Source organism: Rattus norvegicus, chromosome 2, assembly GCF_036323735.1.
Source record: "Rattus norvegicus strain BN/NHsdMcwi chromosome 2, GRCr8, whole genome shotgun sequence".
NCBI classification, from domain to species: domain Eukaryota; kingdom Metazoa; phylum Chordata; class Mammalia; order Rodentia; family Muridae; genus Rattus; species Rattus norvegicus.
Window position 1 is genome coordinate 55,528,884 of NC_086020.1, and position 22,501 is coordinate 55,551,384.

The following is a 22,501-nucleotide window of genomic DNA, read 5'->3' on the forward strand; positions in this document are numbered from 1 at the left end:
TGCTCTTTGTTCTCTATTATCTGGTCCCCAGCACAGCTGTGGCACCTCATTGGACTCTGGCCTAATGGATTTTATGTAGTCGGATAATTAGTCACAGGACTTATCTTCATTGAACATACACTGGAGAGAAAAAATAGCTGGTTATAGGGATACCTTATCTGCCTCAGATTCAAAATAAGCTTCCAGCTATTTGGTTCTGGTTCATGTTATGAAAGAGAAATGAATACTCTGCTTTTTCTTGCTGTGAGTTTCCTTAACCTCTATTCTGTAACTTCAAATTCAAGTAGCACAAAGGAAAACAAGTATTTCATATTATTTCCTAGCAATGAGATTGGATAAGATAGTGAAAATGTCTGAATTGTCTCTAGAGGAGATTATAGTATATATCTGAGCTCAGCTTAAATGTTCTACATCTAAGCAACCTCTCTGCAAAGTCATGAATGTTAACAGAAGAGTGACTTGCCAATTCATTGAACACCGCCAAAGAATATTTTCATAAGTTTAAGATTTTTATCTAAACACAAAGCCACAAAGAGACATGAATTTATTATCAAAGAATAACTAAGAAATATTTGTTAGCATATCATATTTTATACTCTTAAAGTATAAAAAACTAAAAATGTAATAGAAATGATTTTATTGGCTATTTTATTTATTCATTTATATTTCAAATGTCATCCTCATTCCCAGTTTCCCCTCCACAAGCTCCTTATCCCTTCCTCCCTCCCCCCTGCCTCTATGAGGGTGCTACTACACCCACCCACTCACTCCTACCTCAGCAGCCTAGTGTTCCCCTAGCCTGGATCATCAAGCCTCCACAGGACCAAGGGACTCCCCTTCCAGTGATGCCAGACAAGACCATCCTCTGCTACATATCCAGCTGGAGCCATGGGTACTCCTTGTGTACTCTTTGGTTAGTGGTTTAGTCCTTGGGAGCATCGGGGGCTCTGGTTGGTTGATATTGTTGTTCTTCTATGAGGTTGAAAACCCCTTTAGCTCCTCCAGTCCTTGCCCTAGCTTAAGGACAGACCCTGAGATTATCAATTGGGTTTAGCGAGGGCTAACAGAGAAGACCAGAAGGAGAGCCATGATAATGTCAAGGACTAATTAAGGTTAGAAAAGTCCAGAGGTAAACCTTGACTGAAGCTTCCTTTAATTTAAACTTTGAAGAAGTCAAATGACCTTAAAAACAAGTAAACATTGTATCTAGGTCTTTTTAAGTGTGGACTTGGTCTTTTAAAAAGTTAAAAAACCTTCAAATCAACAAGTATATTGCTGCCAACTTCAGTCCAAGGTTTTACATGCCTTCTCAACAGAGACAGTGAGACTCTAAGATTGGAAGTTTCAAGTACATGATCATTACTCTGTTTGTCACATTTAGACTTACCTGTTTATCCTACGGTAAGTATTGGGGAGCTAGTACCATGGAATACCTTCCTAATACATGCTATGGTTTTCATTGTAGACACTTGGCACTACCATGGATGGTCATATTTTAATCTTGACACAACTATAAATCTCAGTGTGAGCTACATGTTCTAGTACATAATACCACAATAACTCTTTTATTATTGAAAATGGATTCTCTCTCATACAATACATCCTGACCAAGTTTCCCCCTCTCCACTCCTTCTAGCTCCCTACTACCACTCTTCCCCACCCCCAGATCCACTCCTCCTCGATTTTCTCCTCAGAAAAGAGCAGGCTCCAAAGAGACAACAGCCAGATAGGATAAAGCAAGATAAATAAGATAAGGCAAGATCCTCTCATATCTAATACTTAGGCTATAAGCAAGAGAAGATAAAAATACTCAAAATGAAGCATAAGCTAGGAATCTGATGTCCATGAATAAAGAATTATGTACATAGAAAAAATTTTTTGAAGGAATGGTGTTCAGAGAGTGAGAAAAACTACTTTACTTTGTAACTTCTACCATTTACTGTCTGATCAGAAACTGATTATTTTCGTGCCATTTTTAGTTACTTTCCTGGTTGATCTGTCAAGATGTCTGACAACGTTTCTTCAAACGATAATAAAGCTTTCCCATGTTTTCTTCCTGTTATTTCATCTGTAGGCAAGTGGGGAAGACCCAGGCTCCTTGAGAGAGCTGTAAAAAAATTTCACATAGAGTTCCTGAGTATTACAGAACATATTTTGTGGTTCGATAATCTGTCATTTATTACACAATACATAATTTCTAGTCAACAATTTCTGAGAGATGAATGGAAATTTCATTTTCAAACTTTAAAAGTTCAGGTCATCATCATCACTTGAAGTGGAGCCTCGTTGATCTAACTTTCTCATATTTTTGGTTGTCTATTTTTTTCTTATTCTTCATGTTCACTAGGTTTCCACACCTATAGAGACTGTCACTTAAAATAAGAGAAATTGAAAAAAATTAAAATATTAAAGAAGCTGTACTCTTCCATTTTATTCTATTTTTAAATTTTTAATTATTTTTTTAACAATTCTGGATTTGTTGAATAAGGAAGCCTGAGACTTTTGAAATTGTGTATTTATAACTCAGCAACTCAAATTTTTGCTGACTTATATCCTTCTACTTCTGCAGAAATTTCAGCAGCCCAAAGATTGTGAAAGATATTCTATTTGTACTTAAAGGGTTATAGTAAGGTTGTGGTAGAAGAGTTAGCCTGTATTATTTGGGGGAACAAAAGTAGACCTAGCTGTAACTTAGAGGTCTAGACACCATCTCCCTATAAATGGTTATAGTCAGTGGATGCATTTGTAAAATTTAGTTCTCCTTCCTCAAAGGCTTGCGTTTCAAGCTGGGAGTGTCTTGTTCCCTTAATGACATTTGAAGAGTATGCAAGACATTTTTATTGTCATAATGTCATGGACAACTTTTGACTCTCTATACACTTCAATTCCTAGGAGGCATTATGAGTTAATAACAGCCTGTCACATCGTAATGCCAATAGCACCCTGTGAAGAGCTGATGGTGTCCTTACCTTTAACAGGAACTACCTATGGGAGATATTAGTAAAAAGAAAGTAAAGTACTTAAGAAACAGGAAGGCCCCATTTCTAAACTTACAGTTAATACCCGCTAAAAGCCATCAATGCCTTAAATTCTCAGACTCTGTACAAAGAGGCTTGCTAGTGGCAATGTGTTCAAAATGTCTAAATTATTATGGCAAGTAATATTATTATTTCATTAAAAACAAAAATTTTATACAAGTTTGAGGGATCCAAAATGGGACAACTACAAAGTTTTGATGGGACAGTGAACCTGACCTGAAAAATGGAATTTGGGAATCAAGATTGATATCAAAAACCTCAAACACCATTATTCACAAGAATGGAATAAACATGAGTCTCTCTAGAAATGCATAAATGTACCAAGGAATGGGAAATAAAAGTAACTTATGTATTGAGCTTACATTTTATCATTTGTCTTCTCCATTAAGACCTATGGTTGACTGGGTATCATTTTTAAATCTCATCAAATGTTTAATGGTTTTTAAATTGAAGAGTTTTCTTTCCAAGTGCATTAGAACAAAACCCCCTAAAGGCAACATCCATTTACTATGTTCTTATTTTGTAAAGCTTTTAAAATATAATTTCTCATCTACATACAAGCATGACCCAGAATCCAGTCCTTTGTTATTAAACTTAAAACCCATGAACATTTAGTATATTTTTCTGTAGACGTATAAGTGTTTCTGGCTACATTCATTCAACATACCTCTAGATTTAAGATCTATTCAATGACAGAGAAAGTGAATCAAAGAGAGAAAGGAATAATGAGGGAAAGGCAGAGATGTAAAGGCAGAAAAATGATGAGGGAAAAGGGGAGAGAGAGGAGGAGTGGAGGGAAGAGAAAGACACAGAGGAGGTAAACCCCCCAAGAAAGGAAGGGATGTGTAGGTCTTAAGTGGGACAATCAACAGTTAAACAGCCACAGAAGAGAGAACAGAATGGAGGCACAGAGCTGCAGGGAGCTGAAGAGGTGTGGAAGTTGTCTGAGAATTGGTAACTTCTATATTCTTGTTTGTTTGTTTGTTTGTTTGTTCGTTTGAGACAAGGTTCTCTGTGTAGCTGTGGATGCCCTGGCACTCCCTCTGTAGAGCAGGCTGGCCCCGAACTCACAAAGGCTCAGAGAATTACCTACCTCTGCCTTCCAAATGATGTGATTAAATGTCACCACCGTTCATACTCTATTCTATTATTATTTTTTTCTATACAACACATTTGACCATGTTTCCCCCTCCCTCAATTGCTTCTAGATCCTCCCCACTTCTCTACTCATACAATTTTATGTTTGTTTTCTCTCTCCCCGTTTCTCTCTCTTAAAAAAAGCAACAAACACCACAAATACAGAAACCAAAATAAGCAAGCAAAAATAAATAAATAAAACAAAGCAAAGCAAAACAAACAAACAAAAACAATAGGAAGACAAAAAATACCCAAAGAAAAATAAGCCAAATAAATAAATAAATAAATAAATATCACAGAAGCTGTTTGGGGGAGGATGGTTTTTGTTTAGGGGTTTTTTGTGTGTTGGGGGTGTTTGTCTGCCAACTATTTCTAGGTATGGGGCTTGCCCCTAAAGGTGATTAATAATACCCATTGCAGAAAACTTACTTTTTTCCTTTGCCAGTGGATTTCAATTGGAGATAGTTTCTTGGTTAAAGGTGGAAGCCTGGGTCCATGATGCCCTCTCAATGCTGGGACCCTATCTGGTTTGCACCTCTGTGGGCCTTGTGTGTGTTGCCCTGGAGTTCGTATGTGCATCAGACCTATTTTGTCTTGAAGATATTGCTTTGTCCTCTCTATTCTTAATATAGTCGGTACCTTAAACTTGAAGCCTGCCCTCTGACTGTCATTCAAAAGGAAGGTATAATAAATAATGAAAGCTCAAGTGTTAACCTCTGTCCAGTTACATTGTAACAAGGATGAAAGCCATTGTTTAAACAATAGAAAGAAAGCCCAGCTCATCTGGACAGGAAATGCAGCTGTTACACTTAGAGTGAGAGATTAGTAGCAGAGCCCCCCTCTGTTATTAAAAATGAGGCAATTGTTCCTCTACTCACTTACAAAGTCTATTCCATTTTATCAAGGAAGTGGTTGTCCTTTAGCAGTTTGAAGAAGTTGATCCTGCAGATGAAGTTCGGCCATTTGAGAAAGAAAGTCTTGTTTGAAATGTGCAACTGTCATTAAGATTATTTTCAGACAAGCATAACATTCTTAAAAGAAGGAAGGAAAGCTTTATGTCATGAAACTTAAATCCAGGATTGAGAAACCACTGTGGGACACAAAAAATAAGCTTTTTGTTTGTTTGTTTGTTTTGCTTTGTTTTATTTATTTATTTATTTTTGCTTGCTTATTTTGGTTTCTGTATTTGTGGTGTTTGTTGCTTTTTTTAAGAGAGAGAAACGGAGAGAGAGAAAACAAACATAAAATTTCCAGTGCAGCGAGCACAGAATGAATAAGGCTGAGCATGGGGTGGGGAGATTGCCGTACATCCCAAAGCCTGCAAAGTCCAGGCTCCAAACCCCTTGAGTCGCATTGAATGGAATATTTCTTCTTATTGCACAGCAACTTTGTGATTTAGAATTTCAAACTAATCAAACAATTTCCCCCTTCTATTAATATGACTCCGCATTGAATGGAATATTTCTTCTTATTGCACAGCAACTTTGTGATTTAGAATTTCAAACTAATCAAGCAATTTCCCCCTTCTATTAATATGACTCCACTCACAGCTATATATTTTTTCTCAATCACTGTCTCTTTTCTAGAAACATTTCCTTGTGCAGAATGCTAACTTTAGGGTTACTCTGTTTCCTCTGCCTTCCTTCTGTGTCCTTACTGAAAAGCACAGAATGTCTTGATCAACTCTTTCACTCCGCCAGCTGCAGTTTTGGCCCCACCCATTGGGTTTGAGCTCAAATGGTCTTCATCATTCCCAAGCATTACTAACAGTTTACCTAAAACACTGAAAGAAACCAGTCTGGGCCTTGAATCAAAGTCCTTAAGCCATCCTGTAAGCTCCATTTCCTGGCTGTCTTACTGAAGACAGACCCAATCAGAGCAATTCTCTCCTCTCACTGCTCACCATAAGAATATATAAACTCCTGTCTGTCAGCACTCCCACTTGACCTTCCTGGTGTCACTGCTTCTTTGACATCCCAACATGGATGTCACTTTGGAGGAATTTTAACTGTGTGTTCAACAGGATGAAACAATAATTCACAAAGATGGTTTCTATGTAAGAATTTCATATTCCCTTTGAACCATGAATGAACAGGACAGACTGGCCACTCATATTCTGTCTTTTGGGTATTAAGACTTAGGTTTTGTTTGTCCTACCTATAAGATTGCAGGAGTAAAGATGAAAGAGAATGTGAAGGGATAGCTAACCAATGACGGAGACCCATGCCATGAGAGGAAGGCCACCCTGACACAGTTAATGACGCTTGCAGACAGATAGCTAGCATAACTGTCATCAGAGACCCTTCACCCAGCAACTCATAGAAACAGATGCAGAGATCCACAGCCAAACAGTAGGCAGAGCTTGGGGAATCCTGTGGAAAAGAAGGAGAAAGGATTGAAGGAGCCAGAGAGGTCAAAGACACCAGGAAAAAAACCTATAGAATCAACTAACCTGGGCTCATAGGGACTCAGAGACTAAGCTTCCACTCAGAAAGCATGCATGGGACAAACCTAGGCCCTCTTCACATATATTTCAGTTATGCATCTTGGTCTTCATGTGTGACTAACAGCTGGAGCAGAAGCTGTCTCTGACTCTAGTGCCTACCTATGTGTTTCCCCCTCTGCTGGACTGCTTCATCTAGTCTTAATAAATACGAGAAGATGTACATGGTCTTACTGTAATTTGATTTGCCAAGGCTTGTTAATACCCAGGGGAAGCCTCCCTTTTCTGAAGATAAGGGGAGGAGGAGTGAATGAAGGAAAGGACTGGGATGAGAGGAGGGAGGCGAAACTGTGGTCTGGATGTAAAGTTAATTAATTAATCGTTAATTAAATAAAATTTGAAAATAAAGAATTAGGTTTGTAGATTTACTGTTATCCAACCTATCGTGTGCAAATTGGGTTTGGGGATGACTACACAGAGAGAGGGCAGGTCAGTGCAGGCTCAGCTTGCCATGATACTTTCCATGACTATATACAATTTCCTTCTCATCAGATATAGTTTCTGTTACTTGTAGCCAAAAAAGGTCAACTTCTACCAAGAATGTCAATGAGAGTGGATCCACTGGAAGCATCCAAGGACACTGATGTTTTAAAAGAGAAATCCCTGGATGGTCCCTCAAAGTACTTGTTCTTTCAGAAGATGATGGGGGATTAGTAAGAATAGAACCTGTGTGTTGAACTTCAGGTCGGTCTCGATTTCCTACATGATTTGGATTTGTACCATGTTTTCTTGATTTAATTTTATATTTATTATTTGATATTTTACAGACAAAACAATAAATTGTGATTCTATCAGTCTCTCAACACCTCCCCAACATCTCTATCTCTCTGTATTTCAAGTTCTATCTTTTTAATCCACTGTACTGGCTGGTTTTGTGTGATAACCTGACACAAGCTGGAGTTATCACAGAGAAAGGAGCCTCCCTTGAAGAAATGTTTCTATTAGATCTGGCTGTAAACATTTTCTCAATTAGTGATCAAGGGTCGGAGGGCCTCTTGTGGGTAGTACCATCCCTGGACTGGTAGTCCTGAGTTCTATGAAAGCAAGCTGAGTCCTTCTGGTTTGAACCTGTTCCTGGAATAGACCTGTGGTGCTGGCTTTGCAACCACTCCTACAACACCCAGAGGAAGCTCAATTCACAGGTTCTCTATCACACCCAGGATCACAGGATTACAGGATCACAGAAGTTTGACTCCTAGGAGATCAGACACACCCTGGATCACGGGAGCCCTGACACACTCAAGATCACAGTTGAGGCCACAACATCTTTCCTAACACCCAGCATAACTGGAACTCCCACACTAACCAGGGAAGCGTAAACCCCTTCCCAGGCAGAGTCACAGTTTTCTTCCAGCTTGAACCTGTACTCAGAGGAGACCCAGGGCTGTGGCTCTCCACTCACTTTTGTAACACCCAGAGAAAGCTTGATTCCTAGGAGCCCTGACAAACCCAGGATTTCAGAATTATAGGATCTCAGAATCACAGGATCGAAGAGACAGCTGGAATCCGAAGAGTTCTGACACAACCAGGATCACAGGAGGGATGGGCTTCAGTCAGAAACAGCAAGGACAGTTAGCACTAGAGATAACCAGATGGCTAGAGGCAAGCACAAGAACATAAGCAACAGAAACCAATGCTGCTTGACAACATCAGAACTCAGTGCTCCCACCACACCAGGTCCCAGAAACCCCAACACACCTGAAAGGAAGATTCATATCTAAAATCCCATCTCATGAATATGGATAGAGGGATTTAAGAAGGACATAAATAACCCACTTAAAGAAATACAGGAGAACATAGGTAAACAAGTAGGAGCTCGTAAAGAGGAAACACATAAGTCTCTTAAAGAAATACAGGAAAAAACAATCAAACAGGTGAATGAATGGAACAGGATCTAAAAATGCAAATAGAAACATTAAAGAAAACACCAAGGTAGACAACCCTAAAGACGGAAAACCTAGGAAAGAGACCCCGTGTGAGCTCCTGTCCTGACTTCCTTTGATGATGAACAGTGATGTGTAAGACAAATAAACCTTTTCCTCTCCAATTTACTTTTTGGTCTTGGTGTTTCATTGCAGCAATAGAAATCCTATCTAAGACAGTACTTCCAATAAAAATTTTTGTTATACTTTTACTGAGTTTATAAAAACAGTATATTTTAAGCTCCTTAAGGTTAGTTAGCCCCTCCAAATCTCTTCTCTGCTTACACTTGCCACCCTTAAAACCTTCCACTCTAAATTAACTGTGCTTTACCACCAACCCCCTTCTCTCTTATACACACACACACACACACACACACACACACACACACACACACACAAGCACACAATTTGCTTCTTGTCAGTTTTATGGCTTCTACAAGTAGATACCTGGCTACTAATTTATAAAATTGCTCAAAGAGATTAAGATGTAGGCATGAGACTCGCAGAGGCAGAAGTGGCTCAGTGATAATGGGAACGGTCAGTGTGTGCTCTTTACAAATCTTGCTTTCCGGGTTGCTGCTACTGTTCAGTAAAATAGTCACAAAAGTTGAATGAATATTCCCAAGGTGCTGAAAATGTACAGCGTTACCGTTTTTATGACTTCTTTACCAAAGGGGACATCTTAAGCTTCGTTGGGAGTAAAAGTACACATGATAAACTCTGATCAACTAGACAGTGATTCAAACCTCTGAACATGCCACTCTCCTAAGAAGCAACAAAGCTGGATGTATATCTGTTTTATCTTAACTAGGCCTAAGAGGATGCGCCCACTGATGTGAGTGCTAACAAACTTCATTGTACTGGTTGGGAAAATATTATTCTTTCTCTCCTATGTAATATATCACATAAAACTAACTTGTAAAATTTGCCCATATTTGTGAATTTTAGGTTTGAGGAGAGCTACAACTACAAAAATTGCAAATTACATATTGCATTTGAACATAATTATTAATTATACATTTTTTCCTGCTCTATATAATGCATCTTCAAAATTCTGAGGAGTCATCTGGAAGAATTGTTGGTTTAATTACAGCTTCTGAGAAAGAACAAAAATGTTTTGATTTACAAATACACATTCTGTTTGTCTATGTTATTGACAACAGCACAAATTATTCACACTCTGGTCCAAGAAGTAGCAACAGATATCACCTAAAATAACTTTAAAATTTTTTTTCTTATTTTTTTGTCTTGAGACATAGGATCTGAGATTACATGGGATGGTAAACCATGGGAAAGGAAAAACAAATTAGATTACTGCTAAAATTGCCCTGGTTTACACCCTAGGCAAAGTTTTACAGAACTCAAGAAGAAACTAATCCATCCTTCGAGTCTCCCAGGGATGAAGAGACAGGAATAAGGCTGGAGATCTCAAACAGAAAACAGAAACAACTGTGGAGGGTCAACCTGCCCAGGCATTCCTCCTCTATGTGGCTAATGATGATCTCTTGTATGAAGAAACCTTGTAAGGGTCGCCAAAGACTCACCCAAGACAGTGAGAGGGTACTAATCAGTTATGACACATGATGATTCTATTTTAATCCATAACTTTATAAGCTTTTTAAAAGTTGTTTGCTAGTAAGTTGCTCTGGTAGAATGAAGGAGAAAATGTAAACTATTTTATTCTGTAGTCTTTATACTCAATTTTTTAACATCCCTACACCAGCTGCTGTGTTTTACTTAAACACTAGTTCAACTGGCAAAACATGAAGTTGAATTTATAACTATGGCAGTGGGGAGGGATTTGTAAGGGTGGGACTGGGAAGAGAGGAGGGAGGGGGTTATGATTAGAATGTGAAGCGAATAAATAATCCTTTTTAAAAATTTATAAATATTAGATAGCCACCCTGAATGAGCAGATTTTAATTGTAGGCTTCAATGTATGTTGAATATTCTGGAACTATGGGAAGAGTGGCTTAGCTGTAGAATAATTATGGCATAGCCAGGGAAAGGCAAGGGCCCTGAGTAAGAGATAAAGGTGGGGTGGGAGGATGAATAGACGGATGGGGGAGGGAAACAGACAGAGAGATAGAAAGACACACAGAGAAAATACAGCCTAGAAAGCAAGCATTCACCACAATGGAGACATGCCCTTGCCATTGGTAGTCAGAAAAAGTGACTACAGAAATTGACTAATTAAAAGAATGTAGACAGAATCTAATATGGAGGTGTCATGAAATGTTGGTGATTTATTCATGAGAACCTTCTCATTTCTGGTTGTTACATTAGATTTTACACAACCACTTCACTCCTATTATGTGACCCTTCAAACCTTGATCCAAATTTAAATGTTATGCTAATTACTCAGATAGAGACTAGTATGACACATTTACAGTGGGTCATCTATCAGTTAAATTCCCCTGCCTCTGATTTACCTTCCTTAAAACCTGTCCTTTAAGATGTTCCCAACGACCTCCAGTTTGAGGAAAATTCTTTTTGGATAAAGAGGCTAGTAATTGTATTATGAAAAGACTTAGGTGTTTGGGCTGTTTGTTTGTTTGTTGTTTGTTTGTTTAACAGTAGAGAAGGCTTAGCCATTCTTGAAGTATTTCAGAATCTAAGAACATCAGAATGAATTATTAGTTGCATATTACATTCACAAAATATCTGTGCAACTTATGGCTTTAATATGAAAACAAGGTCCATTTTCTCATTTCAAATCAGTTAAATATTTTTAGAATAGATAACTTGTTTATGACATTTTAAAATGTTTTTTGAAGATATTGGACTTATGCTTAATACAGACATGTATGCCTTTATGTATTTACAAATGGAACTCTGAAATTAATCTTTTTATTTGCAATTTTATAAAGGGAAAATAAAACACAATTAGGGAAAATTTAGGCTCTGTTTCCAGCTTCTCCACATCTGGTTTTGCAGCTTACCCATTGCCTATCTGAGAGCTATTCTTTTCTTAAATTCCTTTTGGCCTTTTAAGAGCTTGGGTGTAAAACTTTATTCTATGAATAATAACTAAGATGGTTATGTTTGTCATGCAGGAAAAACGATATGTAAGATGAACACAGAGTTTGGATTCAAACACATAGTTACTACATTTGAGCCATAGCTTAACCTTCTCTACTGAGGTGACTTCACACAAGTAGCAAACTTCTGAAACAATTCAGAGGGAAAAAAAATAATGGAATTCCTGAGAGAGTTACATAAAATAAACATGTAATTTTTTTATTTCTTTTTGGTTTTTCGACACAGGATTTTTCTAGGTAGCCTTGGCTGTCCAAGAACTCACTCTGTAGACCAGGCTAGCCTTGAACTCAGACAGATTCTCCCTACTACTGCCTTTCTAATGCTGGCATTAAAGACATGCACCACCACTGCCTGGCCAACATATAATATTTTTATATTATATGAAAATCATTTGTTGGAACATAACCCTTTGCCCACTAGGGTTATGCCCACTTTGTATAATTTAATATATTAGCTTCTATATAACAAAATTCAAACACAAAAATCTCATTTACAGGACTAAGGACTAATAGTGCCCTGGCTAACACAACTGGCCAGCTAATATTTAATGGGCCTTAAAGAGGAGTTAATTGTATTAGTTTGCTTTTCGATTACTTTGATAAAACACCATGATCAAAGGCAACCTAAAGAAGAGAGATTTATTTTAGCTTACAATTTTAGAGGGGATCAGAGTCTATAATGGCAGAAAAAAAGATATAGCAACAAGAGGCAGGGACAGTGGCAGAAACAGATATCTGAGAGCTCACTTCTTGAGCCGCAACCATGACCATGATGCAGTGACCTGATGTGGTGCAATCTTTAAACTCTCCAAGCCCATCTCCAGAAATGCACTCCTCCAACAAGGCCTTACACCCTAAACCACTGGTTCTCAACCTTCCTGATGCCATGACCCTTTAATATAGTTAAACCCTCATGTTGTGATGACCCCCAACCATAAAATTATTTCATTGCTACTTCATAACTGCAATTTTGCTGTTATGAGTCATACAGTAAATATCTGTTATGCAGGATATCTGACATGAGACCTCTGAGAAATAGTCACTAGACTCCAAAAGGGGTCGTGGCCCACAGGTTGAGAACCACTGTCCTAAACCTTCTTAATCATGAACAACAACAGGGGAACAAGCATTCAAATATTTGAGCCCATGAGGGACATTCTCACGCAAAACACTCTACCCATTGTATAGTGGATGGATATGAACAAGAAGCCAAGGGAAGCCTTACCTGCCATGACATTTGAAGCCTGCTCAGATGTGATGTGCTTCAAGTCACTGACTAGGTAGAATGTGCGTTCTTCTTTACACAGAGTGAGCATAGGAAAAGTGGATGTTTGTTTAGCAGGGACATAATTTGACATACTACAGAAAGACAAAGACACTCTTTTTAATCCCAAATGCTCAATATTAAATTAGCATAAATTAAGCATTTAACGGCTATTTTCTCAGTAGTTATGGTGTGCAGACCTATAGATGAATAGACAATCACTGGAGAAGAGTCATTGGAACTCACACTATCATTTTTTAGATTGAAAGTTGAGACTATGACCATCTAGTACCATAACACAACCGATATAATATGATCTCAGAAAACTATATAACAAATAAGATTTCTTAGCTAGTGTCATGACTACTGTCTGTGATCATGATTGAACACCATGAAACTTTAGTCTACTCCTATAACCATTATTCCCAGTTTGGCAGGTAAATTGAAGTGGAAATTGTCCATTTTGTAACGCACAGTTAACTAAGCTAAATAAGGTATGCTGCTTGTTAGGCCAGAACCTTATGCCTCATTTCTTGGTTAAAAGCCATAAAATAAGAATGAAGTGGAAATTTCTGCTTTCGTTAACAACTCAGTTGTGTCACGTGATGTTTTTCTGGACGCTGTCTTTTGAGAAGTCATGTGATATTTGTTGAAAACAAACACCTAAAAGGATGTATAGTGCTTACAAAGAATATAAATGGAAGCCCACAAACAGGGAGAGGATGCTCTTGCACTGTTACACCATGCAACCCTTGGCTGGTCTTTGCTGGTCTTCACTGGCATTCACTACATAGAGAGAAACACACCAAGGAACTTCTTGTGGTATTTTGGCTAATCTGTGGTCACTTCCTCTGACTCATGCCGTTTCAGCAGACTCTTGCTATTTTGCTAGATTGTGCTGCTGCTACTGATTTGTGTTTGGTGTTTGCAATTGAACTGGACTGCTGGTATCCTGACAACAAAGAGTGAAATTGCCCTAAGAAACTACATCTAAACAGGTCAACAACTCCCTTTTCCTATCAACCTTTTCTTCTACTACCTCTGGTCAGAGGATTAAAGTGTTTGGGAACCCTCAATAAAATAGGTTTTGAACAAATCAAACCTACGTGAGAATGACATGACTCCCTGTATAGATGGAGTGGGGAAAATTCAAAATCACCACCACTTAAGGAGCCAAGAACATAATGGTAATATCCTATTGCAAAAGACACTACACATTTTGGTCACAGAACTTGAGAAGATCAAGCTTGTACTGACCTAGCATCTTCATCCCTTGTGATAGTAGAAAGCAGTATGTAGGCTGCTTGCAGAGAGCAGTCATCAGTATACTCAAAAGCCCTACAAGCTGTGATAACAACAAACCTACCAACACATCTCCATTAGTTAGTTAAAAGAGTAACAACAACTCTGAATTTAAGGCCCACTCTACAGAAGTGAATTCATGCCTGACACTGGTTTTTTTTATTTTCGAAATTATTTTTATATGCTCTTTAATATATTACATTTAATACATATATGTGAAGCTCATTATTACGGAATACAATGAGTAAAACTAACCTCTTTGAGACAGCATATTCTTCTCCAGTTTCTTAACAAAAATTCATGCCACTTCACCTTTATTATTCCTTTTCCAAGAGCCTTGGCATCACTTGGAGTTTCTCTTGTAACACTTTGTATTATTTGTTGTTCCAAGTCTTTTTTTTAAGGTTATATGAAACTATTATTTAATTGTAATACAATTTACTCAAAAAACATGATGATTTTGCTTTACATTACTCTAATAATAGTATATACTGGATAATAGAATGATCCTGCTCTGCATACGCATCCTCCATCAGTGTGAGCAAGCAAAGCTTGACAAACCCAAAATACAGAATGGGAGGGAAACAGACATCCTCAACATACAGTTGAAAAACGTAATGCAGTGATGTGCATTCAATTTTGCAGGCACACGTCTGAAACGTGTCATTTTTGCGCAAAAGGGATCACTTAGCTCTGAGCTCCAATGTAAATCCCAACAAATGTAAATGATTCACACAGTATTGACCTTGTTCTCTTGCTTTACTGAAATAAATTTAGAAAAAAAGAAACTAATTACAATTTGAATTCCCAAAGTAAAAGGGAAATAGGAGGCACTCAAAAAGCATCATGCATTTGTACATTTGTGTGGGATTTCTTTCTCTACCACTGATTAAATTGTTTTGGATCAAATTAAGTCCAGAATTTGCTGGCCCATTGCTTACTCGTTCTTTTTTTAATTTTATTTTATTGGATATTTTATGTATTTATATTTCAGATGTTATCCCCTTCTCCCCTCTTCCATACCTCCTCCCCATGTTTCTATAAGGATGCTCCCACTCCCACCCACCCTCTCTAACCTCAATTCCCTGGCATTACACTATATTGGGGAAACAAACCTTCACAGGACCAAGGGCTTTTCTTCCTATTGATGCTGGACAATACCATTCTCTACTACCTATGTGGCTGGAGTCATGGGTCCCTCCAAGTGTATTCATTTGTTGGTGCTTTAGTAGGGAGCTCTGGTGGGGTCTGGTTTGGTTGATATTGTTCTTCCTATAGAATTGCAAACCCCTTCAGTCTTTTCTCTAATGCCTCCATTTGAGTCTCTTTGTTCAGTCCAATGGTTAGCTGCAACCATCCTCATCTGTATCAGGAGGGCTCTGACAGAGCTTCTCAGGAAACACGATAACTGTCAGCAAGCACTTCTTGGCATCAGCAATAGTGACTGAAATTCTTAGGCAAATAGATGGAACTAGAAAATATCATATTGAGTAAGGTAACCCAGTCACAAAAGAACACACATGGTATGCGCTCACTGATAGATATTAGGGCTAAATGGATATTAGCCAAAAAGCTTGGAATACCTAAGAAAAAATTCACAGATCATATGAAGCCCAAGATGAAGGAAGCCCAAAATGTGGATGCTTCATACCTTCTTAGAGGGGAGAACAAAATGCTCACTGGAGGAAATATAAGGACAAAGGGTGGAGCAGGGACTGAAGAAAAGGTCATCCAAAGACTGCTCCACCTGGGGACCCATCCCACAGGCAGCCACCAAACCCAGTCACTATTGCTCATGTCTGATACTGTTATCCTGATCTTGACTCCTAGCCTGGGAGGTCATAGGTCCTATGCAGAGCCTATTACTATCGTTTCACTAAAGGGAAGTAATATGAAACAGCCTTTTGCATACATATCACTATATGATAGATTAGTTCAACTCTCAGCCCTCATCAGAGAAGATTTGTTTTGCAGTAGAAAAGAGTTTTCATGAAGACTCCCAATTGTCCAAAGTTCAGAGAAGTGCAACAATTATGGAATATTCAATCCTAGTTAGACATCTGTACCACACCCTTGGCCCCAAGGCTCAGGAAACACCACAGCAGAAGGACCAAAAGTAGAAGAGGACCACCATGAAACAGTGCCTTCTGGACATCACAGAGCCCAGGCATTCATAAACTCACAGCAGCTGTGGTTGCCTGCACAAGACCTACACAAAACCAAGCTAGGAACAAGATCAATCCTCCAGTATGGATGGAGAAAATGCTCACGAGTCTCGACCATACCCAAGATGCTCTTTGCTGCTGAGAGCTGCTGGGGAAGGAGAGTCAGTTTTCTTCAAGAGTGTGACCCCATTGTGTTGCCATGTGAATACCATTATACCATTCACATTTGGGCAACATAATTGGAATTTCTGTGTTTTAAAAACAAAACCAAATAAAACAATTAAGATATTAACTTTGGGAGGCAATGTGGGATGTGTGGAAGGGAGGTCAGTAGAATGGTGGTATGACCTAAATACATTAAATGCATGTATGAAATTAACAAAGAATAAAGAAAGAACCAAGAGCTTGCAAACATTTTTTTTTGCTTAAGATGTTAACACATGATATAATAGTCTTTATTCTTATCATTTCTTCTTCGAAACACATAGGTTAAAAGCTGTTACCCATAAGACAGGAAAGATATGACTCCAATTTTCTTAGAAGTGTTCTTGTGTGTTCACTGGTACTAACTGCTGAATTTCAGGGCAGCCTATTTGTGTAAAAATTGAATTAACTGGAACATATGATATGCATGACTCTATTCTATCTTAATCGCAGATCTCAGACAAAACATACTTTTTGTTAAAGTAAAACCTCAGGCTGTTAGCAATGAATAAAACACAGGGTGTGATAGATAGCACACTGAAGACAACTGAGCTGGGCTGGGAAGCACATCTGTCTAATCTCTAATCTGACGTCTCATATGCTTTGCTGGAGGGTATGGCAGAGGGGTTATGGATAAAGGTAGTTTTTCCTCTAGTTCTCAATATCTGAGATTTATAGTGCAAAGTGATTTATTATAGCAAAGAAACAGTGATTTGGTAAAAATCTATGCATCAGCAAATACACCAGGGATAGCTCTGTTATCTTCAGTGCTTTCAAAAATCTGATCTTAATAATTATTTCACTGTTGAAAAATAGAATTCAAATATCGTTGCTCCTTTTTTCAAAATTTGAATTTCCTCCTTTAGAAAAGAAGAACCCATCTAAATCCAATCCACAGCCCAGTCAACCAAGTATTTTATTTGGCTTTCAAACACAAATGAGGTAACAAAGTTACTTGCAATTGATTTAAATAAAATTAGAGAATAATATCTCATCAACATTGAATCCTTGGCTGATGTCTGTTATTATTTCATGGACTTAAACACTTTTGAGTCTGGTTATATGTTTATTATCTTAGGACCATTGGTAAATTGGTTTTATTGTTATTTGTCTCTAGAATGTAATGGCGTGTTGTTTTGATTTCTCCTAAATTTTGTTTTTTAAACTCAAACATCTTATCATGACTGTAATACTCATCAACAAACTTGTTTTTCCTAGTCTCTTCTGAACTAAACTAGGGCTGTGTTTAAATTCTTTAGGGGTTCTTTCCCATGACAGATCAGCATAGGGTTAGGTTACTTAGGACAGGTTTGGGGACCCTACAGTATCTCCAGAGTCCTGCAGGAATTTTTTATTCATTTATTTTTTATCTTTTTGAGAGGATCTTACATGAATACTGTCAGTACAAAATTTCCAAACCACTCTTCCCCTCCAACTCCTTCCATGTGGCCCCCAACTCTCTCGGCTTCCCAACCACTTCTTTATTGTTGTACACCTCCATGAGCATGCACACACACAGACACACACACACACACACACACACACACACACATACATGCACACACATACATACATGTACACACATACATACATACACACACATACATGCACACACACATATAAATGCACACACACACGTACACTCATACATCCAACTAAGTTCATTTCATGTTGCTTATATGTACTTCTGTTTATGCTACCCTTGAGACTGGATTACCCATCAGGGACTTATCCCTTGAAAACATGGGTTCTCACTCTCTCAGAAGACTTGGATTACCTGTACCTCTCTAACTGGGGGCAAGGCCTTGTAAACCATCCTCTACCCATATGGGCATGTGGAATCTTTCAAGAATTTATGAATAGAATTCAAGAATGAGCTATGTCTAACGTGTTTGTGAATCTGATATAGAATATATTACTTTAAGGTTGTCAATAAATTATTTCCTCATGAAGATAACATTAGATACTCTTTGCCTACATGTAGCACCAAAAGGGTTTTGTTATACCAATGCCCCCACCGGATATAATGATTACACTTGCTGTCCCTTCAAGAACATTAAGCATAAAACATTAGTGAAGATGTAAAGGACCAGAACCCCAGAACCTCACTTGCAACCCAGCTTTTAGCTAGCAAACTTTTCTTGATCTGAGCAGTGCCCCAAAGATTGAGAACACATCAAAGCAGCCAAGAGACACAGAAAGCAAAACGACCCCGTACTGGCTGGTTTTGTGTGTCAACTTGACACAAGCTGGAGTTATCACAGAGAAATGAGCCTCCCTTAAGGAAATGCTTCTATGAGATCCAGCTATAAGGCATTTTCTCAACTAGTGATCAAGACTGGGAGGACCCAGCCCATTGTGGGCTGGTAATCTTGGGTTCTATAAGAAAGCAAGCTGAGCAAGGCAGGGGAAGCAATCCACTAAGTAACATCCCTCATGGCTCTGCATCAGCTTCTGCTTCCTTTGGTGATGAACAGCAATGTGGAAGTGTAAAATGAATAAACCCTTTCCTCCCCAACTTGTTTCTTCGTCATGATGTTTTGTGCAGGAATACAAACCCTGACTAAGACAAGCCCCAATACCTGAGAGACTGAGATGGGTTTTTAACTGTGAAATGAGGCCAAAGTTCAGGGTTTACCACAAAACACAGTCCTAGTGTAAACATCATAGCATTCAGACTAGTCTGTGCTCCAAACCTCCTGCCCTGCAAAAGCCACAGCTATCTTTCAAACAAGCTGCTGTCTTTGTACTCACACCAGGATGGCAATATAATCCTCACAGCACAATAGCAGTGACTCATTACAAAACTGCAGAACAGCCCCGCCTTCCTCAGAGGCCAAAACACAAACCCCTTAACAAAAACATCACCACACTCTTTTGTAATAGTTGAAAAAAGTAATACCCACAACACAATTCGGTTCGCTTTCAACCATCTGCATTTTGGCATAATGTATGAAAGTCAACCAATGTAATTTGCCACGTTATCGAAAAAGAGAGTTGATGCAATTGATAGAAAAAGGTATTTCATAGAAATTCCTAACCGTCCATAAATTCTTACCCTTTTAAAAATAGAACTGTGAAAATTGAATTCTTAACTAAAAACAATCTCACGTAAAAATAACTTCAAGGTGATCAAGACTGTACTTGGAGTAAAACTTTAAAGAAGAAGTAGGGTTGAAACTATACACGCTTTTCATAAAACTAGATAAGAAGCAGCATTTCCAATTCAGTCCAGTATCAAACTCAAATTCCTTAATTCTAGGATTCACTGTCTTCTCTGAAGTGGCTGGCTGCTTCCACACATTGTGATTTATTTTATCTCCTGTTTGCTCGAAATATTTTCAGTGTTGTGGAAGAAGACATTATATTTGCATTCTGACACAACCAACAACAAGTGCCATCTTGCCAGGTCCAGCTTTTGCATACATTTTCAGATTGATTTTCTTCTATCTTCTTCTCTCATGCTGTCTGAATATTAAGGCTGACCATTATCAGAATATCTGTTCTACCATCAAACTCAAATTCCCTAATTCTAGAATTTGCTATCCAGTCTGAAGTGCCTGGCTACTATCATTTGTGATTTTGAAAGTCCAGTTCCCGTACAGGATTCTTATAATCCCATTATAGCAGTTCTATTTGATTTCCTGTGTTTCGAAGCTCATCTAAACATCCATGGGTAGTATTACAGTGGGACTTCTGGTCTACAGACTGGCCCTTCCCACTCTACTGTCTGCGTGGTGTGCTTTGTCCCAGCAAGTGAGCAAACATTGTTCACAATCAACTGAGCCTCACCATCTGTTCCCATGGGTTTTATAGTAACACTCATGATGAAAGCCAGGTTCTCTGTCACAACATTGAGTTTAGGTCTCTTCTCATCATTTTCTCCTCACCCCATCTGGTCACACAGAGCTTATGGATATGGTAAGAAAGTATCATGTGGTAGATAGAGCTATTCCGGCTACTGCCAGCCTGGCTTCTTTCTTACTCCCAAGCCGTGTCTTTCATAGTGTCGTTCTGAATTTAGGGTTTTTCTAGACAAGTCTGTATCTGTAACCTTCTTAATTTTTATCCAGATAAGGAGAGATTAATCTCTAAGGTTTTATTGATTCTTCCAAACTTAGTTGGATACCTTGTCTTGTTCTAGAAGTTAAACTCTGGAAGAAGAGTGGATCCAGTATCTAACACGGGTGAGTGAGCACCCAGCAGCTGAAAGCTGACTGCTAAAATCTGAGTAGTTTTATCATCCACCTGTGAGACAAAGACATTGTTATCCATAAATAGACTTGGGGCTGGGTAAATGGCTTAGTCATTAAAGTGTTTGCCACACAGTCATGAGTACCTGAGTTCAAAATTTCAAAGCTTCACAAAGAGCCAAGAAAAGTGCCACATGCCTGTGATCATAGCACTGGGGAGACAGAACGGGGATCCTTAGAACTCACAGTCCAGCTGGTCTGGTCACATAGGTCAGCTCAAGGTTCATTCAGTGAATTTCTGTTTCAGAATGTAAGATAGACAATGATAGAGGAAGACACTTGACTTTAGCATTCATACACACCTACACATACAGGTATATATACACATACATACACTATACACCTATACACTGCACATGCACATGCACGCACACACACACACACACACACACACACACACACACACATTAAAACTTTTAAACCATTGAGACCTGAGTTTGGTCACCAGCACTCATGTAAAACCCAAGCATGGTTGTGACTGTTACTTAGCTCTGGATGGGAGTGGAGATAAATAGATTTTTCAATTCAATGGCCATGCCATTTAACCTAGTTAATGAGTTTCAGGATCAGTTAAAGACCTTGTCTCAAAAACAAAGGTAGAAAAACAAAAGGTAGAAAGTCAGTCAAAAGTCAACAGGTACATATATACAAATCACACACACACACACACACACACACACACACACACACACGCACGCATAAACACACACACATTTTCTCTGTCGTGCAGACACTAAAGGAAGGATTGGTGTACAACAAGGATAATGGCCTCCATGTTTTTCATGGCTGTGGAGCCTCTGTGCTGCTTTCTTAATGCTAGTGCTTCTACAGCTCCACTTGCTTGACCATTCTTAAAAGCCATGGTAAGCAGTTAAAAATCCATGAAAAAAATGGACTTGTTTCTTTCAAAATATCCTCTTCTGTTTAACATAATTCTAGTTTTATTTGTGGTCTAATCCACCTTTCTGTTAAAACATAGCAAACTTAATTAATGGGAACTATTCTCCTCATCTTTATCCTGCAGAAGATCTCCCAGACACAGAAATCAAAAGTTTTCACCTCGTTTTCAATGAAATTCATCCTGATTCCTCTTCAGCTAACAACTCGTAAGGTAATAACCTGATTCTTCAGAAATTTTAAGACCTTAGTGCTCTAGCAATGCCCAACTTTGCTTCCACAGAACATACTCTTTCCTTTCCTTATTCCCAGATGTCCCTTCTTCTCTCTCCCAGGACCCTTTGTGATTCATTCTTGCAGGTCTTAAACATCCAACCCAAATACCTATGTTCCACTCTTCAAATCAGTGTCATTAGTGACCACTTTCCTCAAAGCCCTTTGTTCTAGACTCTAGAAAGAACCCTACAAACATAGGTCATAGATCAATTCTAAAATCTGCTCCTAATCTTGACTTCCAAATCTCTTAGAAAGACTGCAATGAGTGGACCAGGGCCACTTCAAGCCAAGAAACTCCTCTTCCATCCCTACATGCTAGCTCTCTGCCCTCACTCCGTCGATGTACTGAAAGTTTTTGCAATGATACATGTGGTGGGAACCTCTTAGGCACCCTAGCTATCACTTATTCCTCTTCATTCAAGATTCTGAAGACAAATTCTTGCTTGATTTAAACTGAAAGAGAGATGTACTGTGCCAACAGATAGAGGGGTAGTTGCAT